The following is a 14,248-nucleotide window of genomic DNA, read 5'->3' as shown; positions in this document are numbered from 1 at the left end:
TGGAGGCCTTTGCAATATCTTATTTTTGTAATGCTTTGATTTATAATAAAACTATATCATTGTTTCAACTATTTTTACTGTCTTATTAAACTGATTTGATAAAAGATCTTTTCTTATATTAAATACATTTCTGTAAATGAAGACATAAATTGACTTTCCTTTGTCTACTCTTTGTCTAGTTTACTAAGTTTTGTCTTGTAGAAAAATGAGATAGGTCACTAATTTTAAAGAAAGAAAAAAAAATTGGAAATATTTTACTTTGACTTGACTTTAACTGCTGGCACAAGATGTCGCCTACTTCACTGTTAAGTTCATTCTCAGTGTTTGTGCACTGGAGGCTTCACTATGCATCACACTTGTTGCATAGTGAACTGCAAACTGGTTGTGATGTCACAAATTCTGTATTTACATTTTGTATTAGTGAATTAAATCTATAATGTAAGTTATTAGATTTGTATTATCAACAAATAACAATAGAAACTATCTTTGCAGACTGACTGGATAGAAGGCTATTAGAGTTTTTAGAATAGTTTTCTGTGTTATTAGTCTTGCATGTAAACTTTTCTGTCTGTTGAACAAATAGAGACTTGTGTTAGTGTCCAGTATTCACATGTGGACTTGACAAATTGACACAGAAAGACACATCATCAATCTACAACCACAGATCTCACAACAAACACTGAATTATAATCAGTCTCTCAGCACAAATGCACATATAACACTTCTTTCAAAATGTGATTACTTCTTCACGGGCAGAGATGCTGACTTCCTGCTTAATCTCTCCAAAAGAAGAAAGTGTAAGGGAGAGTTTGTTTATCTTCATTTACACAAGTTTTGATAATTTACACAAGGTAAAATCAAGAAAAATACATAGATATGGTGTAGCAGTTTCCCAACTTCAAACTGTTACCTTGTCAAACTTGCAAGTTAAGTTAAGCAAGAGTGAAAAAGATGTGTTGCACTGACACTGTAAATGTTATAAAATGCAAGCAGGGTGCAACATCGCCCGTACAGGGCCACACGGAACAGAAAGCAGGAAGTGATAATAACAGGTTTGGTGGGTGGGGCTAAAATATTCATTAAACCTTGATGCACTTGTGCAAAGTTGTTGCGCATTTCAAATGTACTTGACCCTTTCAATAGTAGAGACAGTTCAAGCTTTATTTGGTATTTCAGCTATTTAAAAACCTGTTTTATAGAAAATGTGTTTACAAAATTAAAATGCATCCCATGATGAATTAATCTCTTATTATATCACATGTAAAATGGTCTATATGAATCCAGTGTGCTTGAGACATTGAAAAATAATGCAATGATTGCTATTCCCATATTGTTAAAATAATGCAGATGCATTATAAGGACACTAGGGGGCAACACGACCGTGATTATGAAGAACACTTGCATCAGTTCAGGCTGTGGCTCAGCAGTATATCCATCGATTGCAGAAGGGGTTGGTGGTTCAATCCCCTGCTCTCCCATTAAACAAGTGCTGGGTGAAGTGTGCGAAATAACTGCAGCCAATTTACATTGTCTGTTAAGATACCAGATAAGAGGTGAAAAGGGGCTCTTTCATACTTCAATTCTTTACTTTGAATGTCCAGTTTTAAATTGTGTAACTTATAAACTGATAATTATAAAAGCACACTTACTTATGTAATAAAACTTGTTTATTTGGCAAATGCTTTTGTCCCAAGGACACTTGAACACACGAAAGAAGGAGCCAGGGACTGACACACCAACCCTAATGATTAGTAACTAAATGATGTCAAGTATATCCGACATGTATGTTTATGGAGACAGTTTTGGTTGTGGTGGAAATGTGACAGGAAGAGAAAAAAAAAGGGATTCCAAGTTAGCCAGTTCATTAAGCCCAGATTCTGGGTTAGTTCTCCACAGATTTTATGACTTGTAGCTATTTTGTGCTGAGGTGATTTATTGTTGCTTTAGCCTCTTATAGTGTATGTTAAATACACTCACCGGCTACTTTATACATCCTGCTGCCTTAATTCTTTGTGGCATAGGTGGCAGAGAATTTGGTCCAACCAGATTTGTCAGCTATACATCCATGATGTGAAACTCTCGTTTGAACACATCCCAAAGGTGTTCTATTGGATTGAGATCTGGTGACTGCAGAGGCCATTCGAGTACAGTGAACTCACTGTCATGTTCAAGAAACCAGTTTGGGATGATTTGAGCTTTGTGACATGGCGTTTTATCTTACTGGATTTGCCGGCGGGATAAATGAGTAAACTGTGGTCACAATGGGATTGGTGTTGCTCAAACGATTGGTACAAAGTGTGCCAAAAAAAGATCCCCCACACCTTTTTTATTTATTTTATTTTATGAGTTTATTTGTCAAGGACAGTGTTCAACAGCATACACAAAGACAAACTAGCAGGAACAATCGCTTAACAAATACGAGCAACAGGTTTGTCAGGTGATGGGTTGTGGTGGAATTATCAGTAAAACAAATGAAGTAAAAACAAGATACCTGTCTTTATGGTTTATTGACCTAGGTGGTCGCATCTATCAGCAACACAGAAGGCTTCGGACAGAATGTGCACTGTATGCTAGGTGGAGCCGGTTTATATACACCTCACAGTACACAATGATGTTAACACCTGTAGTTTATACATCTCTAAGTGTGTGACAGGCTGAATTCATTCAGCACAAAGCTAAGTTAAGGGTAAACAAAAACATTCACGGGGGTGCACAGGAGAGGCTGGGTAAATATAACATAACCAGTAAAGTAAAGCATGCGTGTGTTTTCATAATGCATGGGTTCATCCAGATTAGTGCTGACATTTGAAGACTTATGAGTCATATTCTTTATTGACTCTGGTACAGCATTCCTTTCATGTGATGCTTTTATTAAGAGGGCAGATTGACTAACGGCAGATTTTCGCAATGAGATAATGCAGTTTCCTCGTGTGACCCCTCTAGTGATCTGATTTGAATTTACTCATTGCCGAACAAAGATACTGAGTGGAGGAAGAGCCAGAACATGAATTATTTTGTAGATGAAGCATATGTTTGCATATTTGACCATTTCTAGCCTTGGTCCATGTACAAGTATGTGTGGCTCTTAGTAAAATACATGCTATTGGTTTTTGACACATTTAGATGTAGACAGCAATGGTTTAACCATTCAGTAATATAAGTCATGCATTGGTGAACTTGACTTTTTGTATTGCTGTAAATACTCTGACCGGCCCACCTGGTGCCAACAACCATGCCATGTTCAAATTCACTGAAATCACCTTTCTTCCCCATTCTGATGCTCAGTTTGAAATTCATCAGGTCATCTTGACCATGTATACACGCCTAAATGCATCAGGCCGCTGCAATGTGATTGGCTGATTAGACATTTGCATAAATGAGCAGTTGAAGAGGTGTACCTAAAGTGGCCAGTGAGTGTATATATGGAAAACTCAACAAATCCCAACTGGTTTTCATTCTGTGTATTTCAATATCAGGTTGTACTCAACAATGTCTCCTCTTTTTTTCTTCATTTATTTTCTTATTTTTTTCTTTCTCTTTGTCAGGATGGACCAGCACTTTCGGATGGTGTTTTGATCGAGGAGGAATCATGTCGTCACTTCATCAGTGAGTTTGATGAACGACAGCCCAGAATGCTGCAGTTTCTAAACGACCTGGAGGAGAGCGCTGTTCAGCTAAACAGGATGAATATGGGGGCAAAGATCTCCGGTGTGGCGGGAAGCTACATGGGGGCGGTTGGAAGTATTCTATCCATCATTGGTTTGGCATTAAGTTAACAGCTTTAACAGCTGGAATGTCTGTCATTCTGACCGTGACTGGGGTGGGGCTGGGAATTACCAGTGGAGTCAACAGTGCTGTCACCACTGTGGAGTGGACTGTCTGGATGAAGCGTCCAGTCGAATTGTCACCAACATAGAAGAAAGTATGATAGATATGGGTGAGGGAGTGGGCAAGGTACTTTCTAATGTTCAAGATACTGGAAAAGATATTAAGTCACCTGACAGGGCTGCCTCTGCTACTAACATGTTTAAAAGTGAAGAGCTGGTTGCAGGTACTGGGAAGGTTTTGGCCCAGGAAGGTATATTGTTGCGTGATGTGCCCAAGTTGGTGTCAGATATCCCAGAAATTGGTCAGGCAGGAGTCAAAGTTCTCACCAAGTCAGCCAGAGCTGGTCTCATCGCGCTTTTCCTTGGCATGGACATCATTTTCATTTGTAAAGACAGCATCAGTCTGGCCAAAGGCAGTGAGACTGTAGTCTCAAAGTTCATCAGAGCCAGAGCTGCACTTTGGAGCTCAGAGATGAACTCATGGCAGAAGATCCACGATTCGCTGTGTCAGGGTCTGCTGACATCAAAGAAAAAAGGAGTTACCCTGGAGAAGCCATCTGAGCAAAAGATGGAGATCAAGAAAGAAAAAGAAACAGAAATGGAGTTTCCATCCGATAAAGTACATGAAAAAGTGAAAGAAAAATGGTGTTGTGTAAACAGTAGAACCAGCATAGTTTCCACTGTGTGTGTGTGTGTGTGTGTGTGTGTGTGTGTGTGTGTGTGTGTGTGTGTGTTTTGTTTTAACCAACTCTGAAAATGTAGCTAATAGCTAAAAAAATTGATCAGTATTGAACATAATTTAAGCGGATGACTGGATTTATATAACATTTGACAACTTTGAAGCTTGTTTAAATACATAATACATTATGCCTGTATTTATTATAGTGATCAAGAATAACGGTATGTGGAAAATAAGAGTACTTCTTTTAACACAAGAGTTGCCAGTACTCCAGTGTATGTTTTACCAAATAAACAGTCAGAGCTTAATGATTACATGAGATTGTATTAGAATAATGCTAAGTGCCTTACTTGCTTCATTCATTAGACACCAAGAAGCTACAATAAATGTTTTTTTAGTTGTGTCGTCATACAGTATGGGATATTGTGGTGTGTTAACATCACGTGCATGAGCAGCTCATCAGTTTATGAGATTATTTATTGAACTATATAGAATCACATGCTGTAGCACTTCCTTTACTCATCTGTGAATAATTACTAAATAATACTATATTTTTACACTTCTTTTTGCATACTAACTGCATTTTATTGGCTTTGTATACATACTGCACAATGACAAAGTTGAATCTAATGTATTGTTTCATGAAGTGGAAGCAGTTTTCCAAAGATCTTTATCCATGGAGGTCTTTGTAATATCTTATTTTTGTTATGCTTGGACTATTTTTTATTGTCTTATTAATCTGATTTGAGAAAAGATTTTTACTAAATAAATGTATGTAAATGTAAAACACAGACTGACTTTCTAAAGAATAAAGAATACTCAATTGCGTCTATAGTCCAACAGATTGCATGTTTGGTTAGTGTGCAATTTGTGGGTTATTAACTAAGAATAGCTGCATAAATGACAACAGGTGTAGCAGGTTGGAGCAGTACTTAAATGAGGGTTTTGTGTGTCTTAATGGAGTCTTTGGATAAGCACAAAGCCCGCAAGCGCAAAATGGAATTTGATCCCATGGAATTAGAGGTTCTAGTGGAAGAATTTAGCAAACATATTGAGTTACAGCAAAAACGCTATATGGAGGAGTGTTTGTGACAAAGTCAATGCTGTTTGTAAAACCAAAAATATTAACACGAGTGGGAAAAAAACGTTCTCTGCTTATTCTGTCATTATTAACTGCCACATTAACAGCAACCATCTGTCCGCAGTGTGTAGCCAATTAACACCTTCCCTTCAAACGTATTATAGACAAAGTCACCATCACCGAAATTACCTTCAGGTTTGGTAAATCGCAAAGCGTGTGCTAAAGTAACATATTTGCATTTTCTCCTCCCTGCATTTTGCACACTAGTGTATAAAATGGCCCATATTGCATATTCATTATGGCAAACGTACTAGATAGATTATCTTGCACATTTGAAAGACATTATCCTCAGTGCACCCTTTTAGTTGATCAGCTTGCACATTTTTAGCAGGCGATATCGAGTTTGCACACATTTTTAAATACGCAAACCAGTAAATTAGTAAATCAGGTCCTTAGTGTGTCTGAGTTCAGTAGGCAGTGAGTGTGGGGGCTCTAACAGGAAAGGCCTGATCACCTTATGTCACAAACTATGACCTGGGAGTCAGGGATCTTAAGAGTCAAGGGGGCACATGTCAATAAATCAGATATGTAACTAGGGGCAAGGCTGCCTTAAAGGTGCCTTAAAGGGGGGTAATAAAATCTTAAAATCAACACGAAAGCTGACTTGGCGCCAGTGTAGGGAGGCAAACACAGGTGCAGTGTGCTCATACCCGTTATTACTCGCCTGCCCTACACATACGGTCCCTGCAATTAGATGAGCAACACCTTTTTGGACAATGGAGGGAGGCCTGGCTGATTCCTGAATTAGGTGCGCCACTGTTGTCAAGCCAAGAGTAGATAAAAGCATGTATACTTTTTTTAAGATCAGCACAGACAAAAAAAATAATTTAGGGGTGATCTTTAACTGGAAGAAACACAACTCAAAAAGATGCCACCTTGTGTTGTGTAACATACCATCAAGGATTGCACCATAAGAGCAGATGGAATTAACTGATGAATTGTTCATCAGGTTATTACTGAACAGGTTTATCACCGAGTATACACCTGACTTAAACAAATGACTTCCTCTTATCTGCAATCTCACTACTCTTGTACAGACTGTCACACATTGATCAGCATCAAGATCAACACGCTCTACCTATAAAACACTAAAACACGGTCACTGAAATTTCTGTGAATATATTTACATACAGGTAATAGCTCAAGGTCAGCGGGGACAACAAGGAAATGTTCATCCAGCTTTGTCAGTGTCAAGTTCCCGTCAGAGTTAACAATGATAAGGAGTATCAGTTAAGTTTCATTGTTTGTTATTTTTTGTCAGGAAACTGTCATTTACAGGAAACCAAATCATTACAGGATGTTGTATATAAATATATATTCAATTTAATAAAACATCTACACAATAGGCATAAAGAGTCAATAAATAATAAGTAAGTCAACTAAATTCATTGTTTGCATTTAAAGTATTGTGTGTGTGTGTCCTATTTACATTTCATTATGGTGTGATTTGAGTTTTTTTTTTTTTTAAAGGGGGAATGTAATTAAAAACATAATTCTTAGAGGGATTTCAAATTAGTGAATCTTTGATAAGTAAATTGTCCGCAGCCAAAAGTTACCTGCATCAATTCATTAATAAATTAATAAAGACATCGCTGTCCAACACACTGAGCGGGTGCAGGGTTGTTGAGGTGAGACAGACTGAACACTGAGTTCAAATTCTTCACCTCAGAGCTGATTTAAGTTGTTTATTACTGAAGTGTGTGTTGGTCAGCTAGTCTAGTTTGTTACTGCTGGAGTTTGCTGGTCCGCAAACGTTTCGCGACGGCATAGAAAGTTCATAGTATACTTCACGTTTGTCTCTCAAAGATAATTATTTAGTCATTAAATCAAAACATGTTTACAATCACTGACTACAAGATAGCTGATAACTTTTGCATGAAATTCATTTTAAATTACATTTCACTCAGTAACACCGCCTTCATTATTAATCACAATTGTTATAAACTCACTCAGATTCTGATTTTTTTTTTTTTAATTTAAATTATATTCAGGGCTTTTGAGAAAACATTCAGGGCTGCAGCCCCAGAAACAGCCCCCTAGCTACGCCCCTGATGTGGAGCAAAAGAACACAAACGGAAAGAGAGGAAAGACAAGGTATAGAAAATAGAGGATTTTCCAGAGAGCAGAGGTGTTTACACACTCAAGGAGGAAGAGAAACAGTAAAATCAAACAGAAGGAAGCACAGAGGCATAGGATTACCACCCTTCAGAGGTAGAGTGTGTGTATGTGTGTGTGTGTTAGATGTGTGTGAGTCACAGCCAGGGGAGAACAAGTGCTAGACAGTAGATAACAGGTGGGTGTTTAGCAAGGTGAAGTAAGGCAGGTAGGGGGGTGAGTGGGTGAAGTTAAGAGGAAAGGAGAGGAATGGGGGCGCAGAATTCAGATGTCTCTTGGATTGTCATCCTCCTCTGTTTGGGGAGCCTGCTGACCACTGTCACCTGGTACTGGCTCGACAAGTAAGTGTTGCCTTCCTAACCACCTTTGCTGTAACTGTGCTTTAATGTCATGATTTATTTCACAATACTACACACTCTTAAAAGTAAAGTTTCTAGCAGAGAAATGTGGAAAATGTCATTAAAGACTGAATAACTGACCAAAGACGTTGTGGGTATATGGCCCATGCTGTAACCACTTAGCCAAGAGGATGCTCCACAAAGCATTTATTTAAGTAATGTTTAAGTAATGCACAAAAAAATGATCAATTATTATTATATTAATGTATGATGTACTTGTCAATTAACATACATTAGTGTTAACTAATCACGTGAAGTATGCATTGCATGCATTACTTAGGTGGCATTTGTGCCCTCATTACAAAGTGTTAATATAAGTTTCTACATAAGTTTTTAATGCGTACATTAAAAGTATGTTAAAGTATGTTAAATTGAAAGTTTTACTTTTACTTTATTGTACGAGTATGCAATATTTGTACAATAAAATTCACTGAACATGAAATTGGACACGCTGGAACAGGAACAACCACATTCTAGACCTATTGTCCCAGAGTGGGTTGCTTTGCTGTAAATGTGCTTTAATGTCATGATTTATTTCACAATACTACTCACTCTTAAAAGTAAAGTTTCTAGCAGAGAAATGTGGAAAATATCATTAAAGACTGAATAACTGACAAGGTAATTTGTTTCTTTTTGGTGGAATGATTATAATAATGTCCCTTGATAGACTCAAACCAAGGGTGTTGTGGGTATAAGGCATGCGCTATTACAATTGGCTACATGGATGCCCCAAAAAGCATGTAATTAAGGAATGTTTAGATGCACAAAAAATTATAAATATTATATTAATTTATGATGTACCTGTCAATTAACATTAATTTATTTCTTATAAAGTAAGTGTTAACTGATCACATGAAGTAAAGTGAGTCATTCATTACTTTGGTGGCATTTGTGCCCTGATTACAAAGTGTTAATACAAGTTTCTACATAAGGTTCTAATACTTACATTAAAAGAACATTAAAGTTGAAAGTTTACCTTACATTTTATTGTACGAGTATGCAATATTCGTGCAATACAATTTGCAAAGTCACTGAACATGAAATTGGACAGGCTGGAACAGGAACAACCACATTTTAGACCTATTGTCCTACAAAGTGGGTTTTACATACAGACCTGCTGCTAAAGGGAAGGCAGATTTGTCATGCATGTTATCTTAGCTCTTGTTGTCAGAAACAACAAGATGAAAATAATGAAATACCCACATGACATCACACTTTGTTCCACTTTCAGAACAGGAGTGTCTTCTTTGTTGAAACTGACAGTCATGGCGCCAAGGAAATATGAGCCCATACCTGTTTTGTTCCTGCATGTAATTCATCATTTGTGTTTTCACAGTGATGTGGTATTTTATAAACCGCCTCATCCCAAGAAAGGTCTCGGCAAGCTGAGTGATGTTTGTAAAGGCTGCAGGTGAGAGCAAACACACAGTTCCTTCAGTTGGATGTTTGAGCTTCACTGTGCAGAAAGCATGTGCAGTTTGACAATAGAAGGCTGTTTTCACATTCAAATGCTAAAAGTGGAAAGTTTCTCTGTGCTCATAGAAAATCTGATTTTAGGCCTACGAGCTAAATTTGTGACATGACAACTGGTTTATAAACCAATCCTTGTCCAGTATGCACCTCACACAAGTGTGATGTGGAAACTTGACGCTTCCACTGCACATACACTGATCATGGTCTTAACAGTGAAGTACTTTTGGAAGGAACTTTTGATAAAAGAAAAGAAGTAGATGCAATTTTAAGGATTTTAAAGAGTTTTTAGAAAAACCATATCAGACCCACATTATTGTTCCAAGAAATATATGTCTGGACGGGATCTTTTCGTAACGTTTTTGTTTATGCCTTCATAAATTTAAATCATGTCCCCACCAGGCAACATACATCTGACTGTGTGTATTATGTGTGTGTGTGTGTGTGTGTGTTTGTGTGTGTGTCACAGGAAGGTCATCGACAAGGTAAAAGAGCGTTACTCTCAAACCTGGAAGAAGCAAGAGGAAAATTCCTTAAAATTTAGGTAAAAGAAAGAACAATAACAAGATGTAAGGCGTGTGACATGTAAAGTAAAAAATAAAAATTTTCGTTAAAATAGAGGAACCTGACTGGCAGATGTCATCGAAGTAACCATTCGATTGGCCATGTGATTTATGGTTACAGACAGTCTGAACTGAGACTGCTTTTGCTCAGTTACGTATTTTATGGAAGTAAAAATGTGCACATTTTGAAATTCATAACCTCAAAGAATTAAGTAACTGCCATTTCACATACTTCTTATTTAGCTAATTATGAAGCTTTCTCTTCAAAAATGAAAACGAAACTGACCCGGACTGTATTGAAGGACTATTTAACAAAGTCCTTGTGTTTCCCCAGGTCTCGGCTCAGAGGTCAGTGCAATGGCTCCGACATGGCCATCGTCACCCAGGCAAACACTCCGATTGGATCAGAGCTTGTGTACGACGCTACTGGGTGGAAGAAGCTTAAGGTTACCCGGGAGCTTTTCAACATCTTTGCAAAGGTATGCTGCTCATCATTCATGGATATAACTACATCACCAGCTGCTTGCTCTGTGTCTTGCTTGTTCCTCAAAAGTTGTTCTACAGTGATTGTTTCACTGCTCATCATGTGTCCACTCTCATGTTGGCATTTTAAACACAACACAGCATGTTTCATATTTGGTAAGATGCTGGAGGTAAACTGAAATAGACAGTTATTTTTGTTTACCCCAACTACTAAAGACATTTTGGTTTAATAATTAATATTTAACATACTGAGAGCAAAAGTAGTGTATTTATAGCAATAGGCAGTATGTGAATGACAAGCAATCAATTTAAATGTTTATTAATTCCACAACTCTGTTTTGTATAAAACACATTTATCTTTGCATGTTCTTTGCATTTTAGGAATTTGTTATAAAACGTTATATGTTATGTTATAAAATATTTTGGAAAACACGTCCCACTTTTGAATGGGGCAACTATCAGCATTTTAATCTGCAACATGTGCTTTTCCTCAATGTAAATAGATATAAATGAAATGTTTTGCAATGCAAACACATCAAATGCTTTTTCATGTAAAGAATATTTTTTAACATTAACTTATGCGTCCAACTATGAAATTATTTACTTACGACATTGTCTCTGTGTGTGGATTACATGCAATGTACACAGAAACACAGGTGTGCAGGTTCAGCTGGCTCCCACAGGATCCTATGAAGGATACAAGAGCAGTAGAGGAGAGGGTTAGGTGAAACAGTTGTGGTGTTGTCCTGCTCCTGAAACTTTTATGAATAAACCTTAATAAAATAAGTGTATAGTTGTCCCTTCCTCAAGATGTCTTTTGTCTTCAGTGTTTAATGACTGTAATAGTAATTCATTGTTGAATCCAGGAGCATCCTTTCAAGACTAAACGATTGGACAGATGTGCTCTTGTTGGGAACGGCGGTATCTTGACTGACAGCAGGTGTGGAAAGAGCATCGATTCAGCTCAGTTTGTTATGAGGTGCGACAGGTGTCCAGTGTAGTCAATTGAAATGCTGATTAATCAACAAAATTATGCTCATCTCTGCTGAAATTCCATACAAACGTATCTGTATATTCTTTGTTGTTTTTTTCAGATGCAATCTACCACCTTTGAAAGATGGCTATGAGGATCACGTGGGCATCAAGACTGATCTTGTGACAGCAAACCCAAGCATTCTCCTAAAGAAGTGAGCAAAAGGATGAGTCTCATTTGACTGTCTCCTAGTAATATTCCTCATCTCTTGTTATTTCACATCTGTTGGTTTTTTCCCCAGGTATGGGTCTCTAACGAATCGTCGCCGTCCATTTGTAGAGAGTCTACAAACCTACGGAAACGCTTTGCTTCTCCTTCCTGCCTTTTCCTATAGCTTCAATACTGCTGTGTCCCTGCGGGCCGCCTACACAATTGAGGACTCTGATAGCCCTGCTCAACCCGTCTTCTTCCACCCTGGGTACCTTCGGAATCTTTCCGTCTTCTGGAGAAACGAGGGCCTGAAACCAGGACGTCTCAGCACTGGCTTTATCATGACTAGCATAGCACTGGAAATCTGTGACAATGTGGAACTGTATGGGTTCTGGCCCTTTGGTAATCACCCATATGATTATTATCCCCTGTCTAATCACTACTATGATGACAAGAAGGCTACGCCAGTCCACGCCATGCCTGCTGAGTTTAACATCTTGTTGCAGCTGCACAGTGAAGGTGTGCTCAAGCTTCATCTGGGAAATTGCTGACCATGTGAAAAGTAGTTCCCAGACTTGGGGACCCATGAAAGTTCAGAGGCACGGTGCCTCTGGATGAAGCCAGTCACTCATGAAGTCTTTCACCCAAGCATGGAGGATGTTTGAACTTACAGTTAATGCTAAGCTGGCCTATCAGCAACCAAGACATTTGTACAGAAATCAAAACACACCAATGATAAGACACAGTCCTATATTGTATCTACAACTGTATTTATTACTGCAAAAGTTCCAGCTGGTGTCTGGAGGGAGTTATTTTGATTTAACTGGGAATCCTTTGTGAAGCCTATAAGCCAATGTTAAAAAAATTGACTAATGACAGAAATTCGATTGACCATGGGAAGTTTTAGACAAACATTTTTAGATAAACTGAAGATAAACTTATATAAAGACTTCAGATGCCTCCTTTACATGAAGATTGTCTGGATGAAACACTTCAACATCTTATGAAGGCACCAGCACATTGAATGTCAAGAATATTTTATTTTTTTTAAATTTTTTTGTTACATTTTTGTTTAATTGCACATCACATATTTAACCACTAGTCAATGTTTTAATTACACAGTTTTTTAAATGCAGTCATGCTGGGAGATAAAGACAGTTTCTCCTCAGCATGTCACTGACGCAGGTAGATACAGCACAAGGTAAAGATAATGGCAACACCTTCAACTGGAACTGGGCTACAGACAGAAACAGACATAATATTATCAGTAAACACATTCAGGAGGTCTCGTCTCACAAAGGTTTCATGCAGGCTTTGGGAGGTCTTACACAACTGGGAATATAACCTTTCACTCTCATACTTTTAAAGTCTTGCAGTGTTTTTTTTCTTTCCATACAGATTTATATGTATACAAGAGATCAAACTTTAGGACTCCTGGTGAGTTAATTTTGATATAATGTGACTTTTTAATTGTGTTTTTATTTATTTATTTGGGCATTTTTATGAATGACACAGGGTTTAAATAAATCAATATTTATTAGAGAAGTTATCTGTTTGTCATTTGTCTAACAAGATGGAGGGGGAGTTCAATATACTTGTTGGGTTGAAGTAGATTTTTGTGTTAGTGTAAGATTTTGACACCTGCCAGCTTATCAGTGTCTACAACAGGCATGTTTTATGTGTTTTTAGCAGCCAATCTTGTTGCCAAAAAATCCAAAAGCCACCTAGCCAAGTCAAGGCAGCTTTATTTATATAGCGTGCTTTATACACAGGGGCAACTCAATGTGCTTTACATAAAAAATAAATATTAAGCAGTAAAAATTGGAAACATGCAATTAAAACCAGAAAACCTAATTATAATAAAAAGAAAACAAAGTACAGAAAAATAGAAAGAAAACAGAAAGCTAGACTAAAATGGAGCATAAAATATAAGAGTGCAGCAGAAATTAATGATTTGCTTTAAATGATGATTGAAAGAACATGCAGTGCAAATGAATCGTGTCACCTACATTATGCTTTCAAAGAAGATTTAGGACAGGATGGTTAAAATGTTGCGTTCAGTTAGCGGGTCTGTGAAAATCTCTGGGTTTTTTCCGTATTTTGTCAGAAATATATGCAGCACATTGAAGTGGTGTGTAGTATATTATTTCTTATTTCTTAATCTGCAGGCTTCTTTGTGAGTCTGTAGGACGGTGTGAGCCATAAATGTACGTTCCAGTCCCCTGAGCTAAAAGAAGCAGTAACGCGCCTTTTAAGGTAAACCTATAGGCAGTGGGATCCTTGAGATATAAACGGAACCTTGTAAGGGTTCTGTGTTTATAAACATGGAACGGTCATACGACGATGTTCGTGTGTTGTGTAACATTAGATGACGTGAATTTACATGGGG

At 37.6% G+C, this 14,248-nt stretch overlaps 1 pseudogene; it reads left to right on the top strand.

Annotated features, from left to right (window-relative positions):
- Positions 1-2,261: 2,261 nt before the first annotated feature.
- LOC133999283 (alpha-2,8-sialyltransferase 8F-like) lies at positions 2,262-12,425 on the top strand (annotated as a pseudogene).
- The last annotated feature ends 1,823 nt before the right edge of the window (positions 12,426-14,248 follow it).

The sequence above is a fragment of the Scomber scombrus genome, chromosome 18 (genome assembly GCF_963691925.1).
Source record: "Scomber scombrus chromosome 18, fScoSco1.1, whole genome shotgun sequence".
Taxonomy (NCBI): domain Eukaryota; kingdom Metazoa; phylum Chordata; class Actinopteri; order Scombriformes; family Scombridae; genus Scomber; species Scomber scombrus.
Note: the sequence above shows the minus strand (reverse complement) of the source record. Positions and strands in the feature narration are given on the sequence as shown.